Genomic DNA, 26,354 nt, shown 5'->3' on the forward strand with positions numbered 1-26,354 from the left:
TGGGTTGCAACTTCCCTCAGGGCATGTCTGCCTGCTCCAGTGTGGGGTCCACCGTAGGCTGCAGGGTGGATATCTGCTTCAACATGTTTCTCCAGGGGCTGCAGGGGGACATCCTGCTTCATCGTGGTCTATTCCATGGGCTGCAGGGCAATCTGCTCCAGCAGCTTGAGCACCTCCTCCCCTCTTTCCTCATGAACCTTGATGCCTGTAGGGCTGTTTCTCTCACATTTTTCTCTCTCTTCACTATCACAGATGCTGTGCAGCATTTTTCACCCTTTCTTCAATACATTATCACAGAGGCGCCACCAGTATCACTGACGGGCTCAGCTTTGGGCAGCAGTGTGTCTACCCCTGGAGCCAGCTGGAGCCAACTCTGGCTGACATGGGGGCAGCTCCTGGTCTCTTATCACAGAAGCCAAACATGCCGCCCCCCTGCTACCAAAACCTTGCCGTGTAAACCAAATACATCCACCTTTTCATCACATCAAATGAAAATCCACATCTTTCTACATTTAGGATAAATATAGAGTTGCTCAACTGCTGGACTGAAAAGGATCCCTAGTTGGTCTCCTTCTCCTCTGCCTCTAATGCACAGCCATTACAGGTCTTATTGTTACTCCTGGATAATTCACAGTCTGAAGGACTGTCTCCTTCATTTCCTACATCCCCTGCCAGGGATATCAAAATCTAAGAAGAGAATAAAATGGAGAAATGCAGCCAATTGCAAAATGTGTTCATCAGTTGTTAAATTTTAAGTGCTAATATCTGACACTAGAAAATGGAGGACTGTGTAGTGTGACCTCAGGCATTTTGTACTGGCACATGAAGAATGCAGCTATGCTGATGTTTAAGGAGAAGTCCCCAAGCAGCACTGTTGATCATTTAATGAAAAGTTCTGCTCAGAATTTAATTGCCTTTAAAAGAGAAATAGGTGAATACTATCCTGATTTTTAAAGAGAGGAAAAGAAAGTAGAGATTACACAGTCCCACAATAAGCATCAATCATGCTCATGCTGCAGCTACAGCATTCTGTACACCCAGTTTTTGAAAGGATACAGCAGAGGCAGGAAACAAGATGAATAGGAGTCTGATGTGATTTCTGTATGAAAGGAACCAAAGAGAATGGAACAGTTGAGCACATGGAGATGTGCAGGAACAGGCAAACTGCTGTACTTAGAGCAGTATGTTATAAAGAAGGAAAGTAAGATGCTCATAGTTATCATAGAGTACATTGAATTATTCTGAAGCGCTGGTAAAAGGAAATGCTTTCTACACACCCTGCAATTAGTCTCACTGTATCAAGATAATATCAATGTAAATCCCTAGTATGATCCAAAAGAGAATGCTTCAGAGACTCCAGGTCCTGCTCTGAATCTGAACTTTACAGCTAGAATTGAACGCGAATGTATCTGTTAAAAAGTATTAAAACTTGTCAGTGAGAGAACATATGTTGCAGAAACAGAAGTACACAAATGACATACGTATTTCACATTTGTCTGCTTCCCTGCACTATACATGAAGGCCATAGTTGCCATTTCACATGACATCACTTACCAATGAAGTCTGAAAAGGCAAAACCATTTCAAAAGAAACCTTTGCCCTTGACAGTGGCAGTGGCTGCAGGGGCAGCTGTAAACAGTTAAGGACTTACTTGCCTCAGGAGGTCCTTAGAGGTAGAAGCTGTTCTTTAAATTTGAATCTTATTTCATCAAAAATAAGGTAGAAGGGTCAGAAAAACCTAAATCCCAGTACTTATGCAAACCCAGCATCGCGCAGCGCAGTGTAGACTGCTGCACCCTTGTGCTCGTTACATGCCATTGATCACACCATTAGGAACTCGCCAGAAGAACCCCCATCAACAGAAACTTCCACCTCGTTAAAACAGAAAGCCAGTCCCCCTTCTTTGGGTGATCTTTCAACCCAGTGCTGGCATGCCAGCAGGACTACACAAGAACATCCTACCAGAGCAAATTGTAAAAGCTGGTGTGCAATCAATAATGGTTTGAGTTAGTGATAGCTACAGCAGGGCAAAAGCAAATGCCCACTACAGACAAGCCCCAGCAGAGATCTATGAGGCATTCAAAGTGGGCCAGGATGTTTTATTGGTAAGGCAGGTCAATCAACATGTAATTGATTTTAATTAGCACTCTGTTGAACCCTTCACATGCAGCCAGCTGTTAGCTCCATCACCAGCAGGTGAATTTCAACAACAAAAAAAAAAAAAAAGTACAGAATACTTTCCTGCAATATGAAAACTTGAAAGTAAATGATTTCTAAACTGGTCCTTAGATGTAGAAACTTTCACCAGTCATTCATTAATGTGATAGGCAAATATTCCAGCATCACTGGCAGCTGGACTTTTAAGGTAACTTTTGATCCTTAGGGGCCTAATGATCATTAAATAATGACATATAAACCTAAACCACATTGTATTGGATAATCTTTCAGCAACCAGACACTTACATCCACATAACACAGTGATGCGACTATTGATTACATTACAGGCTAAGCCACAGCAATTTAATTTCTGTGAAGGTCTACTCGGTAATTTGCTGAGGAGCGTTCTGCAGAAAGCACTGTGGCAGCTGCTATATGTTGACTTCAGGACTGGTAACTCTGACAGTGACCAGCAGCTGTTCTCCAGGAGACTGGGAAGATGCTAGAAAATATAGAATCTCTGCAGGACTTTAAGAGACATCTTGCATCTTGGTGCAGCCTGGGTGAGATTTACTCACAGACCAAATCAAGTTGAAAATCCGCTGTTGAGGTAGCTCTGGTCTCAGCACTCGTATCTTCTGCCTTAAGTAGTTCCTTTTGACCTCACATTCCCTGCTTGTGTCTTCCCTAGTTTTGACCATCTCACATGCTTTCTTCACTTTCTGTTCCTACCATACTGTGGAAGTGTGATCCCATACAGCACCTCGTTTTATACTTTCCCATATTACAAGTGAGGAGGCGAAGCCCTAAAGTGAAGGTCCCTAAGCATGTGAAAGTACCTCAGCCCTATTGATTGGAAAAGGATGACTAGGAAAAATGTGGGCTCGCTGCTGAATGAGGTAGGTGCTCTGCTGATGGACTCAGAGAAGGTAGTTACTAAATGCCTTCTTTGCCTCAGTCTTTACCACCAAGGCCAGCCCTCTGGTTTCCCAGACCCTGGAGGCAAGAGAAGTCTGGTGAAAGGAAGGTTTTCCCTTGGTTGAGAAGAATATTGTTAGAGATCATTTAAGCAAACTTGACACTCACAAATCCATGGACCCCAATGGGATGCACCCCCAAGTGCTGAGGAAGCTGGCAGATGTTATTGTCAAGCCACTCTCCGTCATCTTTGAAAGGTGGTGGAGGACAGGAGAGGTGCCTGAGGACTGGAGAAAAGCCAGTGTCACTACAGTCTTCAAAAAGAGCAAGGAGGACCCAGGAAACTACAGGCTGGTCAGCCTCACCTCCATCCCTGGAAACATGAAGGAACAGCTCATCCTGGAGGTCATATGTAAGCATGTGGAGGAGAAGAGCGTTTTCAGGAGTAGTCAACATTGATTTATTTATCAAGGAGAAATCATGCCTGATCAACTTGATAACCTTCTGTGATGGAATGACTGGCTGGGTAGACAAGGGGGGAGCAATGGATGTTGCCTACCTTGACCTCAGGAAGGTTTTTGACACTGTCTCCCATAATGTCCTCACAGGTAAGCTCAGGCAGTGTGGGTTAGGTGACCGAACAGTGAGGTGGATTGAGAACTGGCTGAATGGCAGAGCTCAGAGGGTTGTGATCAGCAGCGCAGAGTCTAGTTGAAGGCCTGTGGTTAGCGGTGCTCCCCAGGGGTCAGTACTGGGTCCAGTCCTGTTCAACTTATTCATCAATGGCCTAGATGAAGGGACAGAGCACACCCTCAGAAAGTTTGGTGATGACATAAAACTGGGAGGAGTGGCCGATACACCAGAAAGCTGTGCTGCCATGCAGTGAGACCTGGATAGGCTGGAGAGGTGGGAGGAGAGGAACCTCATGAAGTTCAGCAAAGGCAAGTGTGAGGTCTTGCACCTGGGGAGGAACTCCATGCACCAGTACAAGCTGGAGCTGACCTGCTGGAAGGCAGCTCTGCAGAGAGGGACCTGGGAGTCCTGGTGGACAGCAAGCTGGCCATGAGCCAGCAGTGTGCCCTGGTGGCCAAGAAGGCCAGTGGTATCTTGAGGGGCATCAGGAGGAGCATGGCCAGCAGGTCTAGGGAGGTTGTCCTCCCCTTCTACTCTGCACTGGTGAGGCTGCATCTGGAGTGCTGTGTCCAGTGCTGGGACTCCCAGTTCAGGAGAGACAGGAAACTACTGGAGAGCGTCCAGCAGAGGGCTGTGAAGATGGTTAAGGGGCTGGAGCATCTCCCCAATGAGGAAAGGCTGAGAGAACTGGGCCTGTTTAGCCTGGAGGAGAGAAGGTTGAGACTTAAGACTCTAAGACTGAGATTTATCAATGTCTACAATATCTTAAGGGTGAGTGTCAAGAGGACAGGGCCAGGCTCTTTTCAGTGGTGTCCAGTGACAGGACAAGGGGCAATGGGCCCAAACTGCAGCACAGGCAGTTCTACCTGAATATGAGGAAAAACTCCTTTACCTTGAGGGTGACAGAGCACTGGCACAGGCTGCCCAGAGAGGCTGTGGAGTCTCCTTCTCTGGAGACATTCAAAACACACCTGGACATGATTCTGTGCAACCTGCTCTAGGAGAACGTGCTTTAGCGGGGGGGGGGGGGGTGGTGGTGGCGTAGATTAGATGATCTCCAGACACCCCTTCCAATCCTGACCATTCTCTGATTCTGTGATTACAGCAAGATCTATAAACTAAGCCCATTAAAAAAATCATGCAATGTTTTAAAGCTGCAGCTATCAGTGCCAAAATCCCACATTTAGATCATCCAGTCACCATGTCTCAGCTCCCGTCTCAAACCCTTTAGGAGTTTTCTATACAGAAGTGTCTACATCTTCAGTTTTAATTTCATTAAGAGCCTTGAAGGGCTGCCCTTGAGCACTTTTCCTCTTGACAGAGCTGAGCAGGTTGGCACCAATTTCATGCATCAGCCCCGCTGTTGCTCATGCAGCAGACATTTCTCCACACCTCTCCTCTTTGCATGACTCAACACAAAAAGCACTCTGAGTGCCAGCCAGCAAGCTGGACACTACATAAAGGCCACTCAAAGAGCAGCACGGGTGGTAAGGACATTGTTCCCTGTGCTGCTTTTCCAAAGTGTTAGCTGTCAGGGGGAGACAGAGGAGTAATCCCTTCCTCTGCCAGAGAAAAGTTGGAAGCAGCCTTGAGACGACCAGGTGATGGCAGTGGGAAGGGGGACAGGAGCACTCATTACATCCTGGAGAAGCAGTCCCACTTAGTGTGGAGTAATTATGTACAAGTCAGGTCTCAAAGAGAGAGAAAATCCTAATCTTAAGGAGTGTCCCTCAAGAAGGAATGGCCCTGAATGCAGGTCTTTCTTCCAACAAACACCTCACTCATTGAGTTTATGTCAAAGGTGCAGCTCGTGCAAAAGGGAATGCCCACAGCAGGATGGAGAGGGAGCAGATGTGCACACCCCCATGCACAGGGCACTGCACCGGGTGGTAAAAGTCACAGTTCAAATCATCTTAGGCAGCCAAGAAAAGGGTACAGAGATTGCCCCCAGGGACCTGAGCAGTGCTGCACAAGAGGGAGCAGATTCTCACTAGTCTTCAGAGAGGTTCCAGCACTCCATTGCAGGAGACAGCTGAGGATTTGGGCTTGTAAGAGGGTGAAAAAAACTCTTGGTAGCATGAAGTAGCATTCTTACATCCTGGAGCAGGTTGGACACTGCCCTGACATCTCTTGAGGAGAGGCCAGCTCTGCCAGGCCATTGCAGACCTCGTTCAGCCCCCAGTGTGCTGAGATCCTGCCTTTGCTGCAGGGGAAGCATGGGTCACTGAACCCAGGGCTGCAGATACAGCTCAGACCTAAGGACAAGGGAAGCTAAGGAAAAGCATGCTGTTGCTGGGAGATTACAGAGACAGGAGCTTGGCCACTTTGGACCTTCACTGGCAGACATTTGGATGCTACAAAAAGCTACCATCACAAGTTCTGAAAAATCCTGTTTGGGCTGAGAGCTGTGTGCCTGGGTCCTAAGATGCTTCCCATGTCCTGCACGTGCAGAAAGTCTGCAGCGGAGCTGCGGGTTTGCCCTGAGCCTCAAGCTGGAATGACTGAAACCGTTTTCTTCCTTCAGCTCACAGGAGACAAGAGAAAAATGTTTCTTGGCAATTAGTGCTCAGGCAGCCCCTGAGTTGTCATAGATTTAATTCAGCTATACCAATAGTCCACAGACTAAACTGCATCAAATATCTAGGGCTACTGAGGAAAGGTAACCAGCATTTTTTCATGCTTTTATACATGAAAAAAATACAAAACTCCCTGGAAAAAAAATTATTTTGGCAAAGCTTTTCCCATTCTCTGGGGGCAAAAAAACCTGTTCATTTTAATTTCTTAAGTTTTCCTTCTTGGTTTTAATGCAACCCAGTAATAGACTATATCGACTTTGTCCCAGACATGCAATAATCACTCTGTGGATGAAGGGTTTACAGTCAGGGCATTTAATAGGGAACTTTTTGCATACACTCATTTCCAAATACATAAATAAATAATCTCAGAAGCAGCTAAACTCAGTATTAGCAGCTGAATTAAACTTGCATATTTCTGAAGTTCACAGTCCCATTGCCTGAGGAAAAACTAAGAGAGTGAGAGACATTATAAAAGTGGCAGAGAAATACTGAATTGCTTGGAAAAGCTGCCTTTCCCCTTTTGGTGCTAGCACTTCCGTGACAGCACCCAGCAGAGCCTGGCTTTGGTACCAGAATGGCATTAAAATATAATTGCTACAAAGGTGACCAGCCTGATACATGGACCTGTTTTGTGGGGATTTTTTTCCCTGGACGTGAAAGAGAAGAGAAACCCTTAACTGAATCAAGCTGAAATGAAAAGGCCACAGGCCACAGGCCAGAGCAGCTTGAAAGAAAAGATGAGGTTAAAAGCTATGTTGTGTGAGAACCATTTTGCCCCCTTTTCTATTCACTTATCACCACCTACACAACGACTAGTTAAATCGTCATGGGGATAACCACCACATAGATTTTTTTCTGGCAGCTAAAGTGAAACTTTATTAATTTGACAGCATCTCGGATAAATCGCATAGAGATCTAGAATGCAAGATTTCCCTGACAAAAAACACAGTTTCAAAGAAACTCAGACAACTCCATCAATAGCAACTGATACAGCTGAATATCCAGGGGGAATGTATAAAGCAGTAAAAAGCTTTTCTGGGGGGTCAGAAAATTGCCTGTAAGAAATGTGTGATAAATGTAGATTTCAAAATGACTCTACATTTGTTTGTGCATGGAAGTCAGCTGAAACAGTGAACTGGACCGGTTTTGAAATTTAAAAAATTTATTTCAGCAACTAATATCTGCTTATTTGTTCAAAAGGGAAAAGGGGAATTGCAAAAAGTTTCCAATAGAAAATTGCAAGACAGTCTGAAAATAAGTCCTGGTGGTGTCAATATGGAATTTTGTAAGTTGTGTATGATACTGTGCCAGGCCAAGCCAAAAGGGGAGACCATTTTTAGGCACAGTGGAATGAAGAAGATCACTCCTACCTGGAAGAGCTTACTCTGACCAGCTGGGTTTGAGACTCATTTTTCTTTGCCATTTGGCTTAATGATTCTATAAATGTATAAAACAGCTCCACTGTTACTATTATTATAGTAGTATCATAATTTACTATTTGATCTACAACTCTCACTTGACTACTGCTCAAAAAAATGATGCTGTGGTGGAGAAGCAGGCTGAGTCTCTCACACAACGTTTCCTCCCTGGAGCAGGCGATGTGTGACTGGAAGCCAGAATCAGCTTCTCAGTCTACTCCCGGGGCAGACAGTTTAAACAGGCCTTGTGTATGGAAATAAAGAACAGGTTTAGAAAGCTGGAAGTGGATCACACCTCTTGGTGTATCACCTCTAGCCCATGGCTCTCTCAGACACTAGTGTCTGAAAACCCCTTTCAGAAGCTCATCAAGTGCCATCTTCCAGTCTGGTGGCTTTTTTGACCTCACTGTTAAAGGGCTGATCCAGCGTCTAGTTTTGTGAAAGTCCTTTCTTGTGTTTAACTCCCTCCCAGCTTTCATTTTCTGAGCATAAGCAAGCCAAAATCTTCTGGTGTTTTCTATTATGAAGAGCTCCCCCACTCCTCATACCATCACAGCATCCCCTTACAGTACATTTTCTAGGTCAAGTTCACCCATCTTGAACTGGGATGACCCAGACTGTATGCAACACTCCAAGTTAAAACCATTTCACTATTCATAAGTACTTATAAAATGTGGTGAACCCAATAATTATTTGACTGGGAACATAAGATACGGTCCCAGCCCCTAGAGGCTCTCAAGCCACCTCTTGCACTGAAAAACACTCAAAAATATATGGCAAGACCGTTGGTAAATAAACAATTATAATGCTCTCACTTCTGACCCTCTGAGTTTGCATTTTAGTCAGGCTAATTGCTCATTGAAAAGGGGATATGTGGGGTCATTTTTTGAGAATTAATCTATTTGGTGACAGTTCTAAACTCACAGTTACTTTCCTATGATCACTTTTCAGTTTAATATGTGAACAAATGAGTCTCCATTCTAGCCTTCTGAAGTGATCACGTTGGGTTATTTGTCAATATATGTATTGGACAGTGTGTTTTTCCAACAGGTGTGCTGAACATGGAAAACTATTAATTATGTCCATATTTTTCAGGATAATTTTAATTAACCTTCATGGCAAATCAAGATGTTTCCTGTTTCAATAGTCCCACACTGACACCATCTCAAATGTAGTAATAACTTACAGTTGATAAAAGAAGTACCGGTCATCTAGTGGGTGGTCTCTAAGCAGTGAGCCAGAAGACAAACTATTCCTAGCTTGCTTGCTTGCCTACAATATGAATAATGATTCTTTTACATCTCAGTTGGTTTTGTACATGTATGCATATTTTCTTCTTGCCTTCCCTCCTTGGATTTTAAGGTGATTGGGTCATAGTAAACTACATTAGCAAGTAATTTGGCACAAAAGGTATGTAACCACAGAGCAAAACTGTCAGAACTGGGGACCCAAGAGCCATGGTATTCATCTCTCATTTTGTGTAGCATATTTTGTCCTATGCATTTTGTTCTAGTCTGATTCAAAGCCCCAAAATCCCATTAGCAGCCAAAGCACCTATGTTTCTGGTTCAGTTTGGTTCAAAAGCAATCCAGTTTGCTTTCTTGAAAACCATTCCTTGATGGAAACCAGATTGTGGTAAGTACAGGTGGCCAGGAGACCTTCTTGAAAACTACACTCCTGCTCTGAGTGAAAACATTAGTGTATACTCATATGCTCTTTCATTTTGTTGTATGTTGTAAATGATATTAGACTGGAGCTTTCAAAAGTTAAAACAACATTAATAACCTAGAAAGACAGAGCAAACAGCAATACATGAAGAAGAGGTAGAATGAATGAAAAAACATCAGAGCAAACCTATGCACAAAGCCAGCCTTATTAATCAAAATATGTCAGTTTGGGAATGTTTGCAATCTTGATAGAAAATGCTGGCATTCCTGAAATTATACCTTTCTGAGTTAGTTCCTCACTTAATGATAATTAATTTTTTCTCCTTCATTGGGACACAAAACCGAATATTAAAATACTAGAATTTGGTGTAAGTTACAGTTTCCCCTTTTCAGTCAGTAACAAGTCCTTTTTTTTCTAAAAATATACAGACTGAACATTTTTATAATTTTCGACCAAACATTTTGTTATTTGAGATTGTGGTTTCTCATGAGTAAATAACATTGGGCACATTGGGCCAAAAACTGGCATTTGCATTTTGCAACTCCAAGGAAGAGCCAGTAATCAGAAGACAATGGCAAAAGCTAGATCAAAACCAAGATCTTAAGTGGTCTCCTCTTCAGCATCAAAGCCGTCGACAGCAGCTGTTACTGACTACCAAAGCAGGGCTTGATCACTGGGAATCAAAGGTCACAGTAATGCAAGCTGTATCTCCTGACTTCTTCAAATACTGTAGGAACTTGTTGACATTTTGGAGTGAAGTAGGAGAAAATTTTGCTAAGAAGCATCTTATTCCATAGAATTCACTTAATTTACTTGAATTTTTTTGCTTTCCTTAGATTTGTTCACCTAAATGGTAACTTGTGAATCTATCTTATTAGGCACTTGATTTTTGCCTTTATGTGTGGAACACTTTCTGACAGCCACTGTTGCACAGAGTAACATTTGTATATAGTAAATGGAGGCTTAGCAATTGCATATCATCGTCTACCCCAGAGAAACAAAAAATGATGATTCCTGATGCACACAGATGGCTTTTTATCTTCAGGGAAATACCAAGCAATTCTCTATGCACCATCCTCTAATGCTGTTAATGTTCATAATTACTATATGTTTTCATAACAGCATATTAAGTTTTTTTCTTCTTTATGAGCGTTTTCATTAGCCTTTGTTTACTTCCTAAAATGAACCCAAGTTCATTTCAGTTCACTGCCATACTTTCTTTTCTTCACACTTCTAACTACCAACGAGTTGCTTTATTTCAATCGAGGGCCTTAACAGGCTTAAGCTAAGGCCTGTTTAAGTGGCTCCTGCACTTAGGTCACACCAGCCCCACGCAGCGCTACAGGCTGGGGCAGAGCGGCTGGGAAGTACCTGGTGGGAAAGGGCCTGGGGGTGCTGGTCAACAGCCAGCTGGACATGAGCCAGCAGTGTGCCCAGGGGGCCAAGGTGGCCATCAGCGTCCTGGCTTTTATTAGAGACAGTGTGGCCAGCAGGAATAGAAAAGTGACTGTCCCCCTGTACTCGGCACTGGTGAGGCCGCTCCTCGAATATTGTGTTCAGTTTTGGGTCCCTCACTGCAAGAGGGACATGGAGGTGCCGAGTGTGTCCAGAGATGGGCAACGGGGCTGGTGAAGGGTCTGGAGCACAAGTCTTATGAATAGAAGATGAGGGAACTGGGGTTGTTCAGCCCAGAGAAGAGGAGACTCAGGGAGGACTTTTTTGTTCTCTACAAATCCCTGATAGAAGATTGTAGGCAAGTGGGGACCAGTCTCTTCTCCCAAGTAAGAAGAAACAGGATGAGAGGAAGTGGCTTTGTGCTACACCAGGGGAGGTTTAGATTGGATATTAGGAAAAATTTCTTCTCCAAAAGTGTTGTCAAGCATTGAAACATGCTGCCCAGAGAAGTGGTGAAGTCCCCATCACTGGAGGTATTTAAATGACATGTAGATGTGGTGCATAAGGACATGGTTAAGTGGTGGACCTGGCAGACCTGGGTTAACAGTTGGACTCAGTGGTCTTAAAGGTCTTTTCCAACCCAAATAATACTATGATTCTGTGATTCTAAATGTCTGCTGAATGGTACCACCTCCATGCAAAGCTAGAGGGGCCAGAGATTTGCAGGTTTTAAGCTAGGTGTATCACTTGCCAGGGTTAGGTAAAAGGTCCTGTATAATCAAGTTTGGGCAATGGATGCCCAAAGATTTTATCTGCACAAAAGGTTGTTTGTTCTCAGAATGTTTACTGTTGGTGTCTAGATTGCTTTGTTTATAAAAAGAGGTTTTAAGAGTGAAAATAATCTGTCCCTTCTGAGGCATCTAGGTGGGGGATGAATTCAGGTCATTTTCTTTGCACCATCAAGACATATCTGGTGGCATATCAGATGTACCATGCATACACCTTGTGAAAGCCTCAAGAGTAATGCAAACCCAGGAGCTTACATATGAAAGCGGTGGGAGCATTCAGAAAGACAATATTTCAGCCTATCAGTCTTGATAAAGGCCCAGATGGGTAAAAACGTCAGCTTTATGTGCATGTTCCAGCCACTCTCAATCAATCTACTTTCGTATGTAGGTTACTGAGTGTGTCTGCCCCAAAGCCTTGAAGGCTTTAAATCTTGTGCCCAGAGTGATGCCATTATTTTAATGATAAAATTGATCCAGGCAGACATCAACTTTCATTTTCATGGTGCCAGACTGGTGGGATTGTACTTTTCAGCTCAATGGTTCTAGAAATTCACATTGCAGTGGTGATGTATTAAATTGATTCTCCTTTGCTTTATATATCACTAACGCTGCACAGGAGAAGTGGAGGGTTTTTTCCTTTCTGCCCACATTTGATATGATGTAACTGAAGTGCTCAAAACCAGGGGACTTTAATAATCTTTCCACAAGGTCTTACAGCGAGTCCAATTAGTGTATTAGATTTCAACCATTGTATTATTAAATGCACTGGAAAGGATTCAGTGACGGAGAGAGAAAAATAACATTTTAAGGCCTGATGTGTAGCATACCTTCCCTTTTTTCTTGTCTTTTCCACATCTCATTCTGCCTCTTAATTTTCTCTTGGAAGTTCCACCTTTACTCCTATAGCCTCTACTACCATCATATATTGTATTTATAACTTGTCTTATAAATGCTTTTTTGTCTCCTTCCCATCTTTTCCATTTCTCTCAAAACACTCCTCATAAGCTCCCACCTCTTGTTCATCCCAAGCAGACACTGTCTGGCAAGCTGTCCTGTCCTTGGACTCTTCACCACCAGTACCTTGCCAAATCCTCACACAGTAGCATGGCTCTGGACAATCACAAAAGTGAACCACAGGACAAAATCCCTAAGTGTCTTTTCTGCACAGTAGGAAATGGAATGAAATCTGAAAGCAAGTAACACCCTCTGTTCAAAGGAGCAGACACGAAGTTCAGGTACAGTGTCGTCCAGTTAGGTGGTGGTTTTCGTAGTGAGGGCTCCTTGGTAGTCAAGCAGTATGCTGGGGTCAGAAAGGCAGAAAGGTGTTCTTGACACTATCACATATCTCAAAACCCCTGAGGATTTTCAGGCCACCAGCCAGTTTTGGTTTATATCCATCTTCTTGTCAGACATTTTTCACCTTCTCTGTGAGATACTCTGAACTTGAGGAATTTACCCACAGTTTTAAAACTTCACTGATCCATAGGGAGTTGGTCAATGAGTGGTGTCTTTCTGTCACCTACAATTCCATTTTATTTTACAGGTATTCCTTCCCAGAAAATAACTGCAAAAATAAATACATTTTAAGGTTTTAAAACTTTATAGGCATAAACACATGCCTCCATATTTACATGCTAGAATCATAGCACCTCCATGCATCCATGATACCTAAAATTCATGTTTGTTGCAGGGAGAAAAACATTGTTCTTAAATCCTTGAGGCATCAAAAACATTACCAGGGGATGACTTTTGGTTTCTGTAGAACTCTGCTGCTTCCACCTCTATCAAAGTCTGTGACACTTCTCCTGAGGATTTGCTACTGCAGAAACACAGGTGTTAATCCTCAGCAACTCTGCGTGTCCAACCCACTGTGAAAATTACAGAAAACAGAGCTGTTCTAATTTATTCTGTGCTTCCCACTGAATCCAAGGGAGCAGCTCTCCAGCATTGTCCCATTTCTTCTCCTTGTTTCCTTCCCTGATGTCTCTTGGACTTTACAAGGCAGACAGAAGCCATAATGCTGCATTATCTACCAAAAGCAGGGAGTCCCTGAGTGCAATAACTATATCCTACTGTGAAGATCCACTGCCAGCAAAGCCCCTTAACCTAAGCAAGTTAATGCAGAGGTTCCCCAAAGTAGCAGAGTCTCAAATCTATTTTCTTAATAGAAATAATTGTTCAAGCAGCTTGTGAAAGTGGGAGTAAATGTTGATGTTGAATTCTAAAGGGTAAGATGGAAAATTCCTTTCCTTACTGAGCAATGACTGAGCAATGTTTAGCTATTCATGCAAACCATTTATGCTTACCTGTAACAGGGAGGAAGATCAGACTGTTATATACATTTCCCATTTCACTAGCCTTGTACTAGAGTTTCATAGTCAAACTTCTCCAGTGTAAGTCCGTAATTTAAATAACACTGAAACATCAAAACAAATCAAGCTTTTCTTCCTAGAACCACAGGATGCCTTAAAGTCTAGATCCAAATTCAAACCACCCCACAGTTCTGAAAAGCTCAAATGTGGCCACATAATTGATTAAAAGTGGACTTTTCCTCATGTAATTCCCTATGACTGCTATCTAACACAGAGAATTATTTGATCAGGAAGCCATTGCATCAGGGGTGTGGAAAGTGTTATCTATAATACCTGAGGCAATCCATTGGCACTTGAGGCTTCTCAGGCCATTCTGGATTAATATTGTTGAAATTAAGGACTTTTAGCTAATTTATTGGCAGAATATTCTGATTAGTCATATACTGGTCATGACTGTAGGCTGATGGCTTCAACATTTACACTCTTCCCATCCTCTAGCCTCTCTACCTTCATTTCACTTCTAAACTATCGATCTTACTTCTCCTAGTCCTTTCTTTCATCCTGTTTTCCTTCAAAATTCTCTCTCCTTTTTCATGTCTTTCTTTACCTATTAAAAAATAAGTTGAACTAACACAACATTTACTATTGCCATGACATATATCTTCGTGGTGGACCACATCCCTTGGCAATACTGTATCTGGCTTGTTTTCATAGATTTATGACATAGACTATATTCCACTGTCTGTGCGGTACAGCACAACAAGGCCTGATTTTTCAGTTGGCCCTTATGAATTATGGATAATTATTACTTATTGTTAACAAACAATACTAAAATTTCTAGAGTATCCCTTCTCACTAAGATCTTGATGACTGAATCTAGAGGAAAGACTCCTGCTGATGTGAATGGTCCTTACATTTTAGATCTGGGCACTGTGGTTGATATAGTCCAAAAAGAGAACTCACCACTTGGGAAGCCAATGTACACTTAAATCAAATCTTTTGAGGATGAGTCATCTCTATACTCAGCTCTGCTCAGTGACATTTAATAATAGTCTTACAGATTTCCCAAAGTAGCCTTTTATATCTGCATGAAAATGTAAAGAAGCAAATACCGAATCAGCTTGTTGTATAATGAAGAGGGTAGAACTGTGCAGATTTTACCACTATGATTCTTTTATCACCTTTCAATTTAACATTCAGAGTTGGTGCTTCTGAAATAGAAAGCAGTTTTCTTAAGGGATAACAACACTGCAGGGCTTGGAATTACACAACTGAATAAGAATATCGAGAAGGCTGCATACATCTCCCAGTCAAACACTTCCAAGTAACCATCATCGGTAACTGAACATAGTCCCCCAGCCCATCTTGATGTGAATATGGTTTTCAGAAAGTACTGGCTCATGCGGCACTGTTGCAATAAAAATATTTATTTATAGACTTTGAATAGTTTCTCTGCCACAATTGCAAATTCTGACTTCATTCTCATGTCCCACTAGGGCATTATTTGCTTATGGAGGAAGTACAGAAATATGAGGGAAAAAACCCATTAAAAAAAAAAAAAAAAAGAAAGAAAAAAGGTCTATTTGATTTCACCAGTTGATATGAATATACTTTGTGGCTTTCCAAAGGATGACGTAAAGCATCAAATCAAAGTTGTCTAGTATATCCTGCAAGTTCTGGGATTTCCAACAGGCTGGTAGGTGTTTACTTCTCCCAAGACCATGACCTACTGCTGAAAGAGTACGGAGATCCCTGAGGTCAGCTCCAGTGGGACATGGAGCTCATTTGGCATTTTGTGGATTTTGTGTTAGCTGTTGTGCCCAGGACATCTCTCTGCCCAATGAAGCACTGAGAAAAAAGACCTGACGAGGGCTGTCAGGTCCTTTATATGAGAGAGTGCAAAAGTAAGATTTCAAAAAAATGCCAATATAGGAAAAAAACATGAGCTGGATGGGCACAGTGTGGGAAGAGATGTTTTGTAGTGATGGAGTGACAAGAACTCCACACTTTAGAACAGCAATAAGGCAAAAAATCCACAGTGAAGCACAGTAACTATTTAATGTGAGACTGACTAGATCACTACAGATATAGTGATCACTAGATCACTGCAAATGTATCAGTGACTGCAAATAGATACTAGAAGTCTAAAAACCAGGATGGACAAGATGAAATGCCTGGTTTAAAATGGAAGTATCCCTATATTCACACCTATAATTTAGGGGTGTAAAGGTGATCAGTGAGACATTGTAATGTTATGATACAAAGGAGACTCAGTCAAGGCGTTGATTTATTTTTTAAAGTATTAGACAATATAAGAGTAAATCATCATCTTAGAAATAACTTGGAATGTGGCTTGGAATTCCACGCATGTTAGGAGTGCAGAACTGTAGTCTTCCACAACCTGCTGAGGAAGGGAGATTAACAAATCTGTGAAGGCATACAATGATCAGATGCTCCCACATAAACATGCTACATCTCTGAGTCAGTTGTAACACACGGGCTGATTTTCAGACATGAGAAACAGCTCCTCCTTGGAGCAGCTAGTCTGAGCACTTGGAAGAAGAGGAGTAAATTGCAGTTTAACTTGGACTTCAAAAAAGGTTCAAGATGCAACTGTGTCCCTGTCACAGTGAGTATAATGCCTTCAAATTCAATGTCTTTTTCTTTCACAGGAAAAATTTTTAACAAATCACACTAAATAACATTTGATTTTTAAAAGTACAGCTACATAATAATGAGGAAAAAATTTAAAGCAAAACGAAGTGAGCTGCTAAAATAGACAAAATGCTTTTTGCTGTTGTGGAGGCTGCCTAAAGACTCTACATCAGAAGTTCGGGTTAACGCCGTATTACTCCAAAAGATCCAGACATGCCAACGTGGATGAATGTTACAATAAAGGAAATTATTATGAGTAAAAATACATTTGTAAAAAAAAAGGAAATTCATACATAGGTGAGGAAATAGACCAGAATATGAGCATTTAAATATAAAATATATATCTAAATATATATATATGCATGCTAAAATATAATATATACTAATTCAATACAAGAAAGACCAAGGAGCATCTACCTCTATAGAAAGCAGAAAGCCTCCAAGCAAGTTCATGGGATCAAAAGTCAAGACAAGCACATCACAAAAAGCTAAGTGACTTACTTGTATTAGCATGCACATCAGAAACCAGGAAGTTTTCACACCACAGTAAACCTACATGGGTAGTGAGACTGAAAGATGTATTGCAAAAAAAAAGTGTCAGTGAAGATATTTCAGATTGAATTAGTAATTCAAATTGTAACATATCAGGAGGTAGGGTTTTGTGTTTTTCTCTTTTTTATCCAAAAGCTCCAAAAGAACTCAAATATGAAGTTGATCAGAACTGATTTTAGTTTGAACAACAGTTTATCCAATAGTCCTGTTCCATAATACAGGACTGAAAAATGGGAACTCTGACACCAGTCTTTAGGAAAGCCTTGCAGGGGTGATTCTGGGAACTACAGACCAGTAAACCTGACCTCTGCACCAGGAAAATGCTAAAAGCTATAATAAAGAGTGGAATTAGCAGACACAGAAATAAATAAACTTGGGGACAAGTCAACACCTATTAGTTCTTTTGAATTGATTTTGAAGAAGTCAGTGAGCATACCAGTAAGTGGCATTCAGTTCATTTAGTAAGGTTTGTTGGTGGCTACAAAGCATAATGAAACTTCCAGCTCACAAACCCACTAGGCTTTCAGTTGATGGAAGATGGATGTCTTTGCTGGTTTTATAAGGCAGCACGTGATGATTTCCTAAGGCTCTCAGTGATATCCCTGTCTCTGCTCCACCAAAGTAAATGGGAGTCTTGTTAGGAGCAAGACAAGTTTTTTCTGTTTTGCCTATGAATTTGCAGTGGCACATGTTTCCTCCCCTTGTAGTGCTTCCATATGCACTTTATTTATTAACTTTTTTGTCTTCATTTTAATGTTATTTTTATTTGAATTCTATTTTTCAGTTGCTTATCACCCCAAGTGCCTCTGCAGGAGAGTAGGGCATACTGTGCCCTTTATAAATTAAGTATTAATTTTATGATTAATTATTATCATTTCAGTTCCCTGGAAGGTTTTATACAAAGACAGTTAAAATGCATATATTCTCTAAGGTATGTCTGTAGTGTGATTATGAACTTCACACTTAACAAAGCTATTGATTTCTTTCATGTACTCTAGTCTACAATACCATGTTCTATACCAAATAGACAGTATTTTAATATGTTCCTCCTCTTCATGATTTTTTTTGTATAAATTTTTTGTATAAGATTTTATGGAAGGGAAAAAAAGAAAGTTGTATAATTTCTCACACGGAGACAGAAATTTGTTTCCTGAAAAAAATCTGTTCCCTTGGGAAACAGGGAAATTGTACTTAACCTTTGTTTTCATTAGTTGCTCTATATTATCATTTTGCTTCTATGCAATGAGATGGTGACTTTAGTGAACGTTACAGGCAGCAAAAGGATTTGCACTTATAGGTGAACTCAGAAGAAACCTTGCAGATATCTTCAAGCAAGGCCTGCTTTGGCTGTGGTTGCCACCTCAACAACAGCCTTGGGTCATGGGGAATTTACACTCTGTAATTTATTTCAGAGGCGCTTGTGAACACTTTTGGATTTTCATGCCTCCCAATTTTCCTTCAGAAGCTGAAGAGCAGCAGAGCAGCATTTGCCTGTTGGAGGGTGAGTACAACCCTCACTGGGCTTGGGACACCCTGTGCTCATCCCACCACTGGGGATTCACAGCATTCAAAGGGAGGAACCTCCCTCCAAACGTTTCCTTCCCTTTAGTAAAGCTATGAAGGCAAATGCTTATGAAAACCCCAAAAGACAGAGATGAAGTGAGTGCCACAGAAATTCAAGCTGACAGAGGAGCACAGGTGGCATGGGCTGGAGACCCGTCTCCACAGAGCTTCTCCAAAAGTAGCTCTCCCACATGACAGCCCACACTCCTGGGGACCACAGACACAGAAAACCAGGGAGGGTTTGGCCACATCCTTTTTCTGTCTGATTCAAGTGCTGTTGTGTTCCTCCTTCTGATCCTCACACGATGGTGGTGAGAAGGGAAGATCTTAACTAAAAGGATTGATTTGAGAGAGCAATTGACATTCTCAGCAGTACCCGAAGTTTATCTAATCCTATCAAACCTTATTGTTACTGCCCTAACATACATTCATCAGCAATAATCAAAACAATATGAAACTACACAACATCCCCTCCCTGGGGAGAGGGATGTTCCAATTTGCAGACTAGAAATATTTTTTCAAAAGCAAAACATTGTCATCAAATCCTCCAAAAATGATCTTGCTTGACAATATCCAATGTCTCCTCCTCAACGCAAGAGTATGGACGCCGTTCACCTCACTGACAATTAACCCTCCACCCTAGAAGGAGAAACCCATCTGCTTGTATGTCTGTTTTTCTAAACCATTTGACACTGGTAAGCTTAGCTAAACAGTCTTGGCTGCATTTCTCAACTGGAGTCTGTGTGCTATTCTTGTAGGCCTTTTAGAAGCCACATTAGAACCTTCTGCTGCCTCTCCTGTAGTCTGTGTCTATAGGCAGGTGACAACAAGGTAACGGACAAGCACGTTGTGGTAAATACCTGCACTACCAATTTCTGTTTTGTATGAGGTTGGTTTTTTTTTTAAGATAATGTACGACCTTTGGTTGTGTAGTAACAAGCTTTGATTAAATCAGTCATTTTATTGCAAATCATGTCACTAATCATCTTCATTTATTTACATATGTTTACATGAAAAATAATATTTTATCATATTAATAACTACAATGTGATGAAAGCTGTACTGTCTGACTGAGTTGTCCTAGTGGTCCAGGGGTCAGTACCTACCTCTGATTAGGGTCAGACTCTAGATTTTGTGCAGAATTAGATATGGATACCAGAGCTGTATATTTACGCCTTAAGGCTGTTTTGCTCTTCAGTATCAGGCTGGAGAAAGTGGCTGTCTGTGCCTATGCCTGTGCTCCCACTGAGACAAGTCAGAAGCGAGGGAGACAAGGCTGTCCTCTCATCCTAGCAGCAGGGCTAACCACTGCCAGGCATCAGCTGGTGCTGAAATGTGGTATGGCAGGTAAGTAAGAGCAACCCTCCATAAAATTATGAACTAGCACAATCCAGCTGTCACCACTGAGTTTGAAGTCCCATTAGAGAGATGGAAAAACACTGCTAGAGAGCAACCAAATCAGTCATACTTTAGGTACTCGGCAGCCCAAGTAACCATCACATGGAGGAAACATCTTCAGCTGACCTACTTGTGCAATGGGAGCTGGAGTCCTGGTCTGGACTCACACGAGGAGCCAGAGCGAAGGAAAAACTTCGTCATTCTGAGCAGCTTTAACACGAGTGTGAGTGCTGCTGGGTGGGGAAGCCTTCAGTTCACAGATTGCTCTGCACAGCAGAGCTGGTGCAGGGAAAGAGGGGTGGCAGGAGACATGAACACCAGAGCTCAGGGCCAAGCCAGCTGCCCTTGCTTGCCTTTGGTGCTAGATTTGAGGTACTCTCCCATTACATGTCCTGCAGCACCATGTGAAGCACTAACCCAAAGCATGCAGCTTGCACTGAACAGTTGCTGGAAGCAGAAAGAGGCAGGAGAGGAAGGGTGTTGCAGGCATCACAAGGGCACAGGGCCCACGGAGGACTGCGGTGTCAACTGACCACAGCAATACCTCCGCTGTCCTTCTCTGGGGCCAAAGAGATCATCCTCAGCTCCCAAAGCTCAGCCCTGGTGGCCCTGAGCCAGCCTAGACCCCTGCCCCAGCTATGCCCCTCATGCCAGGGAGCTGCTGATGAGCCACCTTGCTACAGTGCCGCTCGCAGCTCAGCCACACACTGGTCCATGCCATCACCTCAGTGACACATCCAGGAACGTCTGTGGCTAACGGTAAGTAGTGGTTGTAAAGCAGGGGATGTTCATGGGCTTAAACTTTAAGCTCTGTCCCTAAAATGAATTGGAAGCATCTGGCTGTTTTGCTGTTGGTGGGTAATGATGCAGCCCCGTCACAAGTCCAGATGTGATTCTACATTCCTGCAGCTGTTCTGGTGGGAGTTTCAACACCCGAAACATCTGCTACTGGGAATCAGAGGCACGATACTTACATGATCTTTTAGGGCTGTTATTTTTATATGTTTGCGATTTTGTTTTTTCCTTTCCTTTGGAAAATACATTTTCTTTCTATAACGTCATTCTCCATTTGTCTGGCAGTGACGGCTCCCCCAGTGAGAGGGGATCCTCACGTAAAGTTGTGCTATGCAGCACTGGGCACAAACCGCAGCAGATTCAGGGTGTCACAAATGAGGTTTATGGGGGTTGACGCTGCAGAACGTTATGGTCTGTCATGTAAATATATATGTAGGGAGGTGCTAAAATGAAGTCATTACTGTCGGCTGCATAAATATGTATTTAGACCATCTTAATAATACAGAAATGCCCATCTATCAGGCAATTAAATATTTAGACTGTGGGAGAAAAGGCTGTTTTGACATCCAGTAGTTACTTACATGCATTAAAAAAAATAAACCATCGAGGCAAAAGAGATGAGAAGACCATATCATGACTTTACAAGGACGATAAAGGGAAGATGAAAGTATGCAGGAGAAAGCGAGCTCTGGACTGTGGGGAGTTGGTAAAGCCTTATAGTGCCCAGACTGATCTACTGAATTTTGTAGGGGGGAAAAGGCAGTCCAGCTGGGACCTCTAAATACCAGGATTAATCCTGAAGTGAAAGTTCATTTTCGTATTACTCAAACCCATTAGAAACAGATTTTCTAATGGAAATGCTGACTTTGCACTGTAACACAAGCGGTCAATATTATAATTTCTTATTTCCTGTTACTAGGGACAGTTAATACACTGTAAAGAAACAGAGGACCTGGAAAATTTATACAAGAGACTATATCGTGCCATTTGTTACCACTCTGATAATCACACTTTGGTTCTCATTGCGTGACTCGGCGCAGGCTCACCAGCCCCCTGCATCTGGAAGCCATCCCTTGCCCTCCCGCTTCAGGCAGTTAATCCTATACCTTTTAGGTGCTGCAGAGGACATGCTACCCCACCAACTCTTCTGCATGCTGATCACCTCCCAAGCACCCATGAAAATGATGATCATCATGCCTCTGGTCCCCATGTTACTGTACGGAAGTGAGGCACCAGGAGGCCATGGTGGTGGTCGCTGGTGGCAGGGTCCACCTGCATGGGACTGGCAGGCAGCACTACACTCAGGAGAGAGGGGAAAAAGCCAGAGTAGGTGATAAGAGAAGTTGGGGACACCAAGGACAAGGTGATAGGTGCAGCAACTGAACGGGGCGGAAAAGGCAAGGAATGAGAAGATGGGAATGGTAGGTCAGAAAAGGAAGGAAGGCAGCCTGGAAAAAACTGTTGCCCTCAGAAACGTTGCTTTATTCATGCAGTTCATGGTGGGGCTGCCTGGAGAAGAGCCACTTCTGGACAGGGTAAGGGCTCCTGGGACAAACTGGGAAGCCCTGAATTATCCGCCCCAGCATAGGGAAGTAATGAGGTAATGGAGCTGAAGGGGGAAGCAGGGGAGCAAAGGGAAAGGCACATCAAAGGGATCAAGCAGAAATATTATCTTCTTTTGCAGTAGGGGAGGAAGCCCCCATTTAACTTTTCGATGTTTTTTTTGGATTGTTTTCAAGCAAGGCACTCTGGGTTGGTGCTACATCTCAGGCAAAGAAACTCCAGCAAAGCAAGCCCAGCTCCTCGCTTTGGCATCTCAGTCAGCAGTAATTTATATCGCTGTTCCTCCTTAATAAAATCCATCGTGCACTCCAAAAGAGTAACTAGGACACTTAGTTTTTATTCCACATGCATCTCATTTGTCTTCAGCAGGTTCTTCCATAATCTCATCATTATTGCAATCACCCTCTGAGGACAGCTGACTTGCATTAATCAGCTAGGCCTCTCATCCCTCACTAGATTCTTTACAGTTTTACTGTGCCCTTGGGCATCCTAACTTTACTTGAAAAATTAATAAACCTCCCCTCTCTTATCTTACCTTATTAATGTCTGTCTTTGTAACCCATTATCCCTGCATCTCTTTGGTGACCATTTGAGAATGTGGTTACCACCAAAGGATTGTGCCCTGGTGAGGCAGCACACAAGAGTGCCCTACATAATTGAAAAAAAAAGAAAGAAAGAAAAAAAAAAAAAAAAGAAGAGTGGGTGTGATGAGAGAAAGAAGGGAAAAGACCCTAAAAATTTTCAAGTTCAACATCATTGTTTACAAGACAGAATAAAAATACAGGAATTGCTAAGAACCCAATATAGACTATTAAGACTCATCAAATAGTTCCTTCTTGCCTTATTCCTCTTTCCATGTAAGCAGCCCCTTGCCCTGCAGCTCTGCCCTCCCCCCCCTGCCCCATGCATTCTCCAGTTCTCACCGATCCCCTCCTGCTCCCTTTCCCTCTGATGTACCCCATTAAACCTGACTCAATCGTTTTAGATGTTTTGAAATCCTGGTACATTAATCATTTGTGTTTGCACACACTTTATGTGGGTTGTTGGTCATGGTCTGTAGTTATACTGGCTGTCTCCCTTGCTTACTTAAAAGTACAATCCAATTGAAAATAAAGATTTTGCAGGTTTGCTCATTTCACACAGCGATAGCAGCTGGTAAGTGTCTTTTGCAATTCATCAGAGGCCTCCCAGACCACCTGCTCTTGGCATCCTGCAAACAGCTGGCTCTGTGTAAGTACCATAAGCTATTATCTTACTCAATAAATAATGAAATAAAGAAAGAAAGCAGGACAAAACCACATCTTTGTGAGCAACATACATTCACGACTAGCCATCTATCCTGTTTCGGAGAAGAAAATCAAGTTAAGATCCTTTGCTGGATTTAGCAGTACCTCATGACAGAAGAGGGAGATAAATCAGCACCAATACATAGGGCTCTGTATTTTCTTTCTTTCTTTCTTTTTGAAACCTGCTCTATTTCTAAAAAGGCCATAGGGAGCTTTTATGAAAATTCAGCTAATGTCACCAGATGTCCCACTATTGAGAGGTGACTCTTGGTCTTTGAAAGACTGTCCCACTTAACATTTTTTTAAATGAACTTTTGTCCTCTCTTTCTGGTCCCAAGAGTAGATACGAGGTCACTTTCTCCTCCCCAGCGCTCTGCTGCCCGTGAGGCTGCTGCCAGGTCTCCTCCAGGCTGGGGGAAGAGCTGCCAGCTTGTCGGGCAGGAGACAGGCTGGAGCTGAGATCAGAAGGGCTATGAGCTGCCAGAGCTGGAGCATGAAACGCATCCCTGTGACTGGGAAGGAACTTCAGAGGTGAGAAGGAGGAAGAGAATGATGGGGGAAACAGTGCCAGAATATTCCCTCTAAAGACAAATAAAGGTTTTAATAGGAAAGTGCTGCATTTTGGGCACAAAGCCTTTATCTTGTAAGGATTTTTATTTTTTAATCTATGAATTCTACGAGGCGCATCTAACAGATTTCTTGTGCTGCAAACAAAGGCAATAAATAAATGCAATCTGTTGCATGAATGATTTATATCAGCACAATTTAAATTTAGGGTCTGATTTATCTTATTTTTTTTAAATGGCCTCCTGTTTTATGTTTGCCATAAACTGAGGATGTGAGGGATGTCAGTTGGAGATTTGACTGCCTGAGCAGCAGAGAAAACTGGGAAGTTCAGTGTCTGCCACGATTTGCAGACACAGCCGCTCTCCCTCCCGCAGAGGAAAGCCTTGCTCGGTGGGCTGTCTCATTCCCTTTAATGGCAGTCCTCCTGTAGCAAGTTATTAATCACTGCGAGAAAGGATGCCTGATCCCAGCTCCTGTTATTGCAAGTGGGGACTGGGAGAGGAGTGTTTAAGAGCTGGCTTTTACATCCTGTAAAAAAGCATACTTGCGGTGGTTTTCAGAACAACTATTTTTTTGCCTTGCAACCACCATAGGGGATTTGTTACTGAAACTGCAGACCAAGGTATCATTCCCTCTCCTTAAATCAGATGGAGTGGCTGGTTCCAGAAGTGGGGTGGAAGGAAAGGAGCCCTCGTTTGATCTCATATGCGCCAGGCAGCACAGCTGAGCTGGCGCTGGGATGTTTTAGTTTGCTCTTGTCATAGATCAGTGGTGTGTTAATACCTTTCTGACATGGTGTGTAGCCAGGAGGGGGGCAAGGCAGGTACTCTGCCTCAGAGAGATGTCTCTGATGGGCCCCTTAAAATCCTGTGATTGACAGGGCCATGCCATGCACTTCTAATGAAGCATTAAAATGCCCCGGTAAGTACAGCAAATGTGCATGACATCCCTGCAAGCTTTCCTGTTTCATTTCAACCTTTCTGCCCTTTCCAGTCCCTCTCTCCTCTTGTTTCCAAGAGCAGTCAGTTCCGAAGGCCAATTTACACATAAACATGAGATGCAAACAAACCTGCCCAACACTTACCGCTCCTTTGGGCAAATGCTGGGGACAAACAGCTGCAAAGAAGTCTTTGGAAAACCCTGGTGCAAACATTACCAGTGGGTGGTTTCTGGGAATACTTTTCAGGACTGACTTCCAAGCCTGTGACATGGCAGACCATCTTTTTGGGCCATTGCTGTTCCAGCGGCAGGGCGGCCCATTCAGGGAGTGTGGCTGGCCAGAGGTCTTAGCAAGGGAACCGCTCACCCCAGTCCCTGCAGGCAGGGTTTTTCTGATTAAATGGGAGTGAAGGAGCAATGGCTTTGACAAGCATTGAGCAGTTTGGCTGCTTTGATGAATCCCGCAGTCTCAAGAGAACAGCAGAATGGATGGCAACATCTCTGTGATGTCAATGGGATCTGCAGAGGGTGGAAAGATCTGAATTGGCCTCAGATACTGAACGTTTTGCAACTCCTCTCCTGTGGCATTTATATACTTCTGCTACTAAGGAGATGAATACTGTCCCACTGAACATTATGTGTTTCTTGTGCTTGCAATAAACTGGAGCCTGAAGCAAAAGCCCAGACCTAAATGTTCCTCCATTCTGCGTATCAGATTTTCTTTATGCCCTATATCTTGCAGCTTTTTCTCTTTTTGCCACTAAGCATTTTCTGAAACTTGTGGCTAGAAGCTATAGTTTTTATGATATTTTTAGTACACTGCATGGTTGTTTAAAGTGCACCTTATAAAACTTCAGTCCTCAGCCAGCTCCCTATAAACTGGTTCTGTTTTACATCAACAGGCTTCAAACCTTCCTAGCTGTTCCCCACCCTCCCCTTTTAATAACGAGGCAATCTATAGCAACAATTTCTCTTGCATGTGGTGATGCAGCCTACTCAGAATTCAAGACGGGAGGCTTTTACTTTATTATTTCACCAAGACTAAAATCCTCCAGATACTATTTACATTTTTAAGAGCAGCCTGGGTAAACACTGAAGATAGAATTAAGAATTTTGCTCTTGACAGAAAGAAACTGAATAAAATGAACACAGGACATAGCATAACCTAGCC

The 26,354-nt window shown here is 42.7% G+C and overlaps 1 pseudogene; it reads left to right on the forward strand.

Moving 5' to 3' along the window:
• The window catches only part of LOC129735586 (uncharacterized), a 58,816-nt pseudogene that overhangs the window by 20,063 nt on the left and 12,399 nt on the right, over window positions 1–26,354 (forward strand).

This window comes from Falco cherrug, chromosome 3 (assembly GCF_023634085.1).
Source record: "Falco cherrug isolate bFalChe1 chromosome 3, bFalChe1.pri, whole genome shotgun sequence".
Lineage (NCBI taxonomy): Eukaryota > Metazoa > Chordata > Aves > Falconiformes > Falconidae > Falco > Falco cherrug.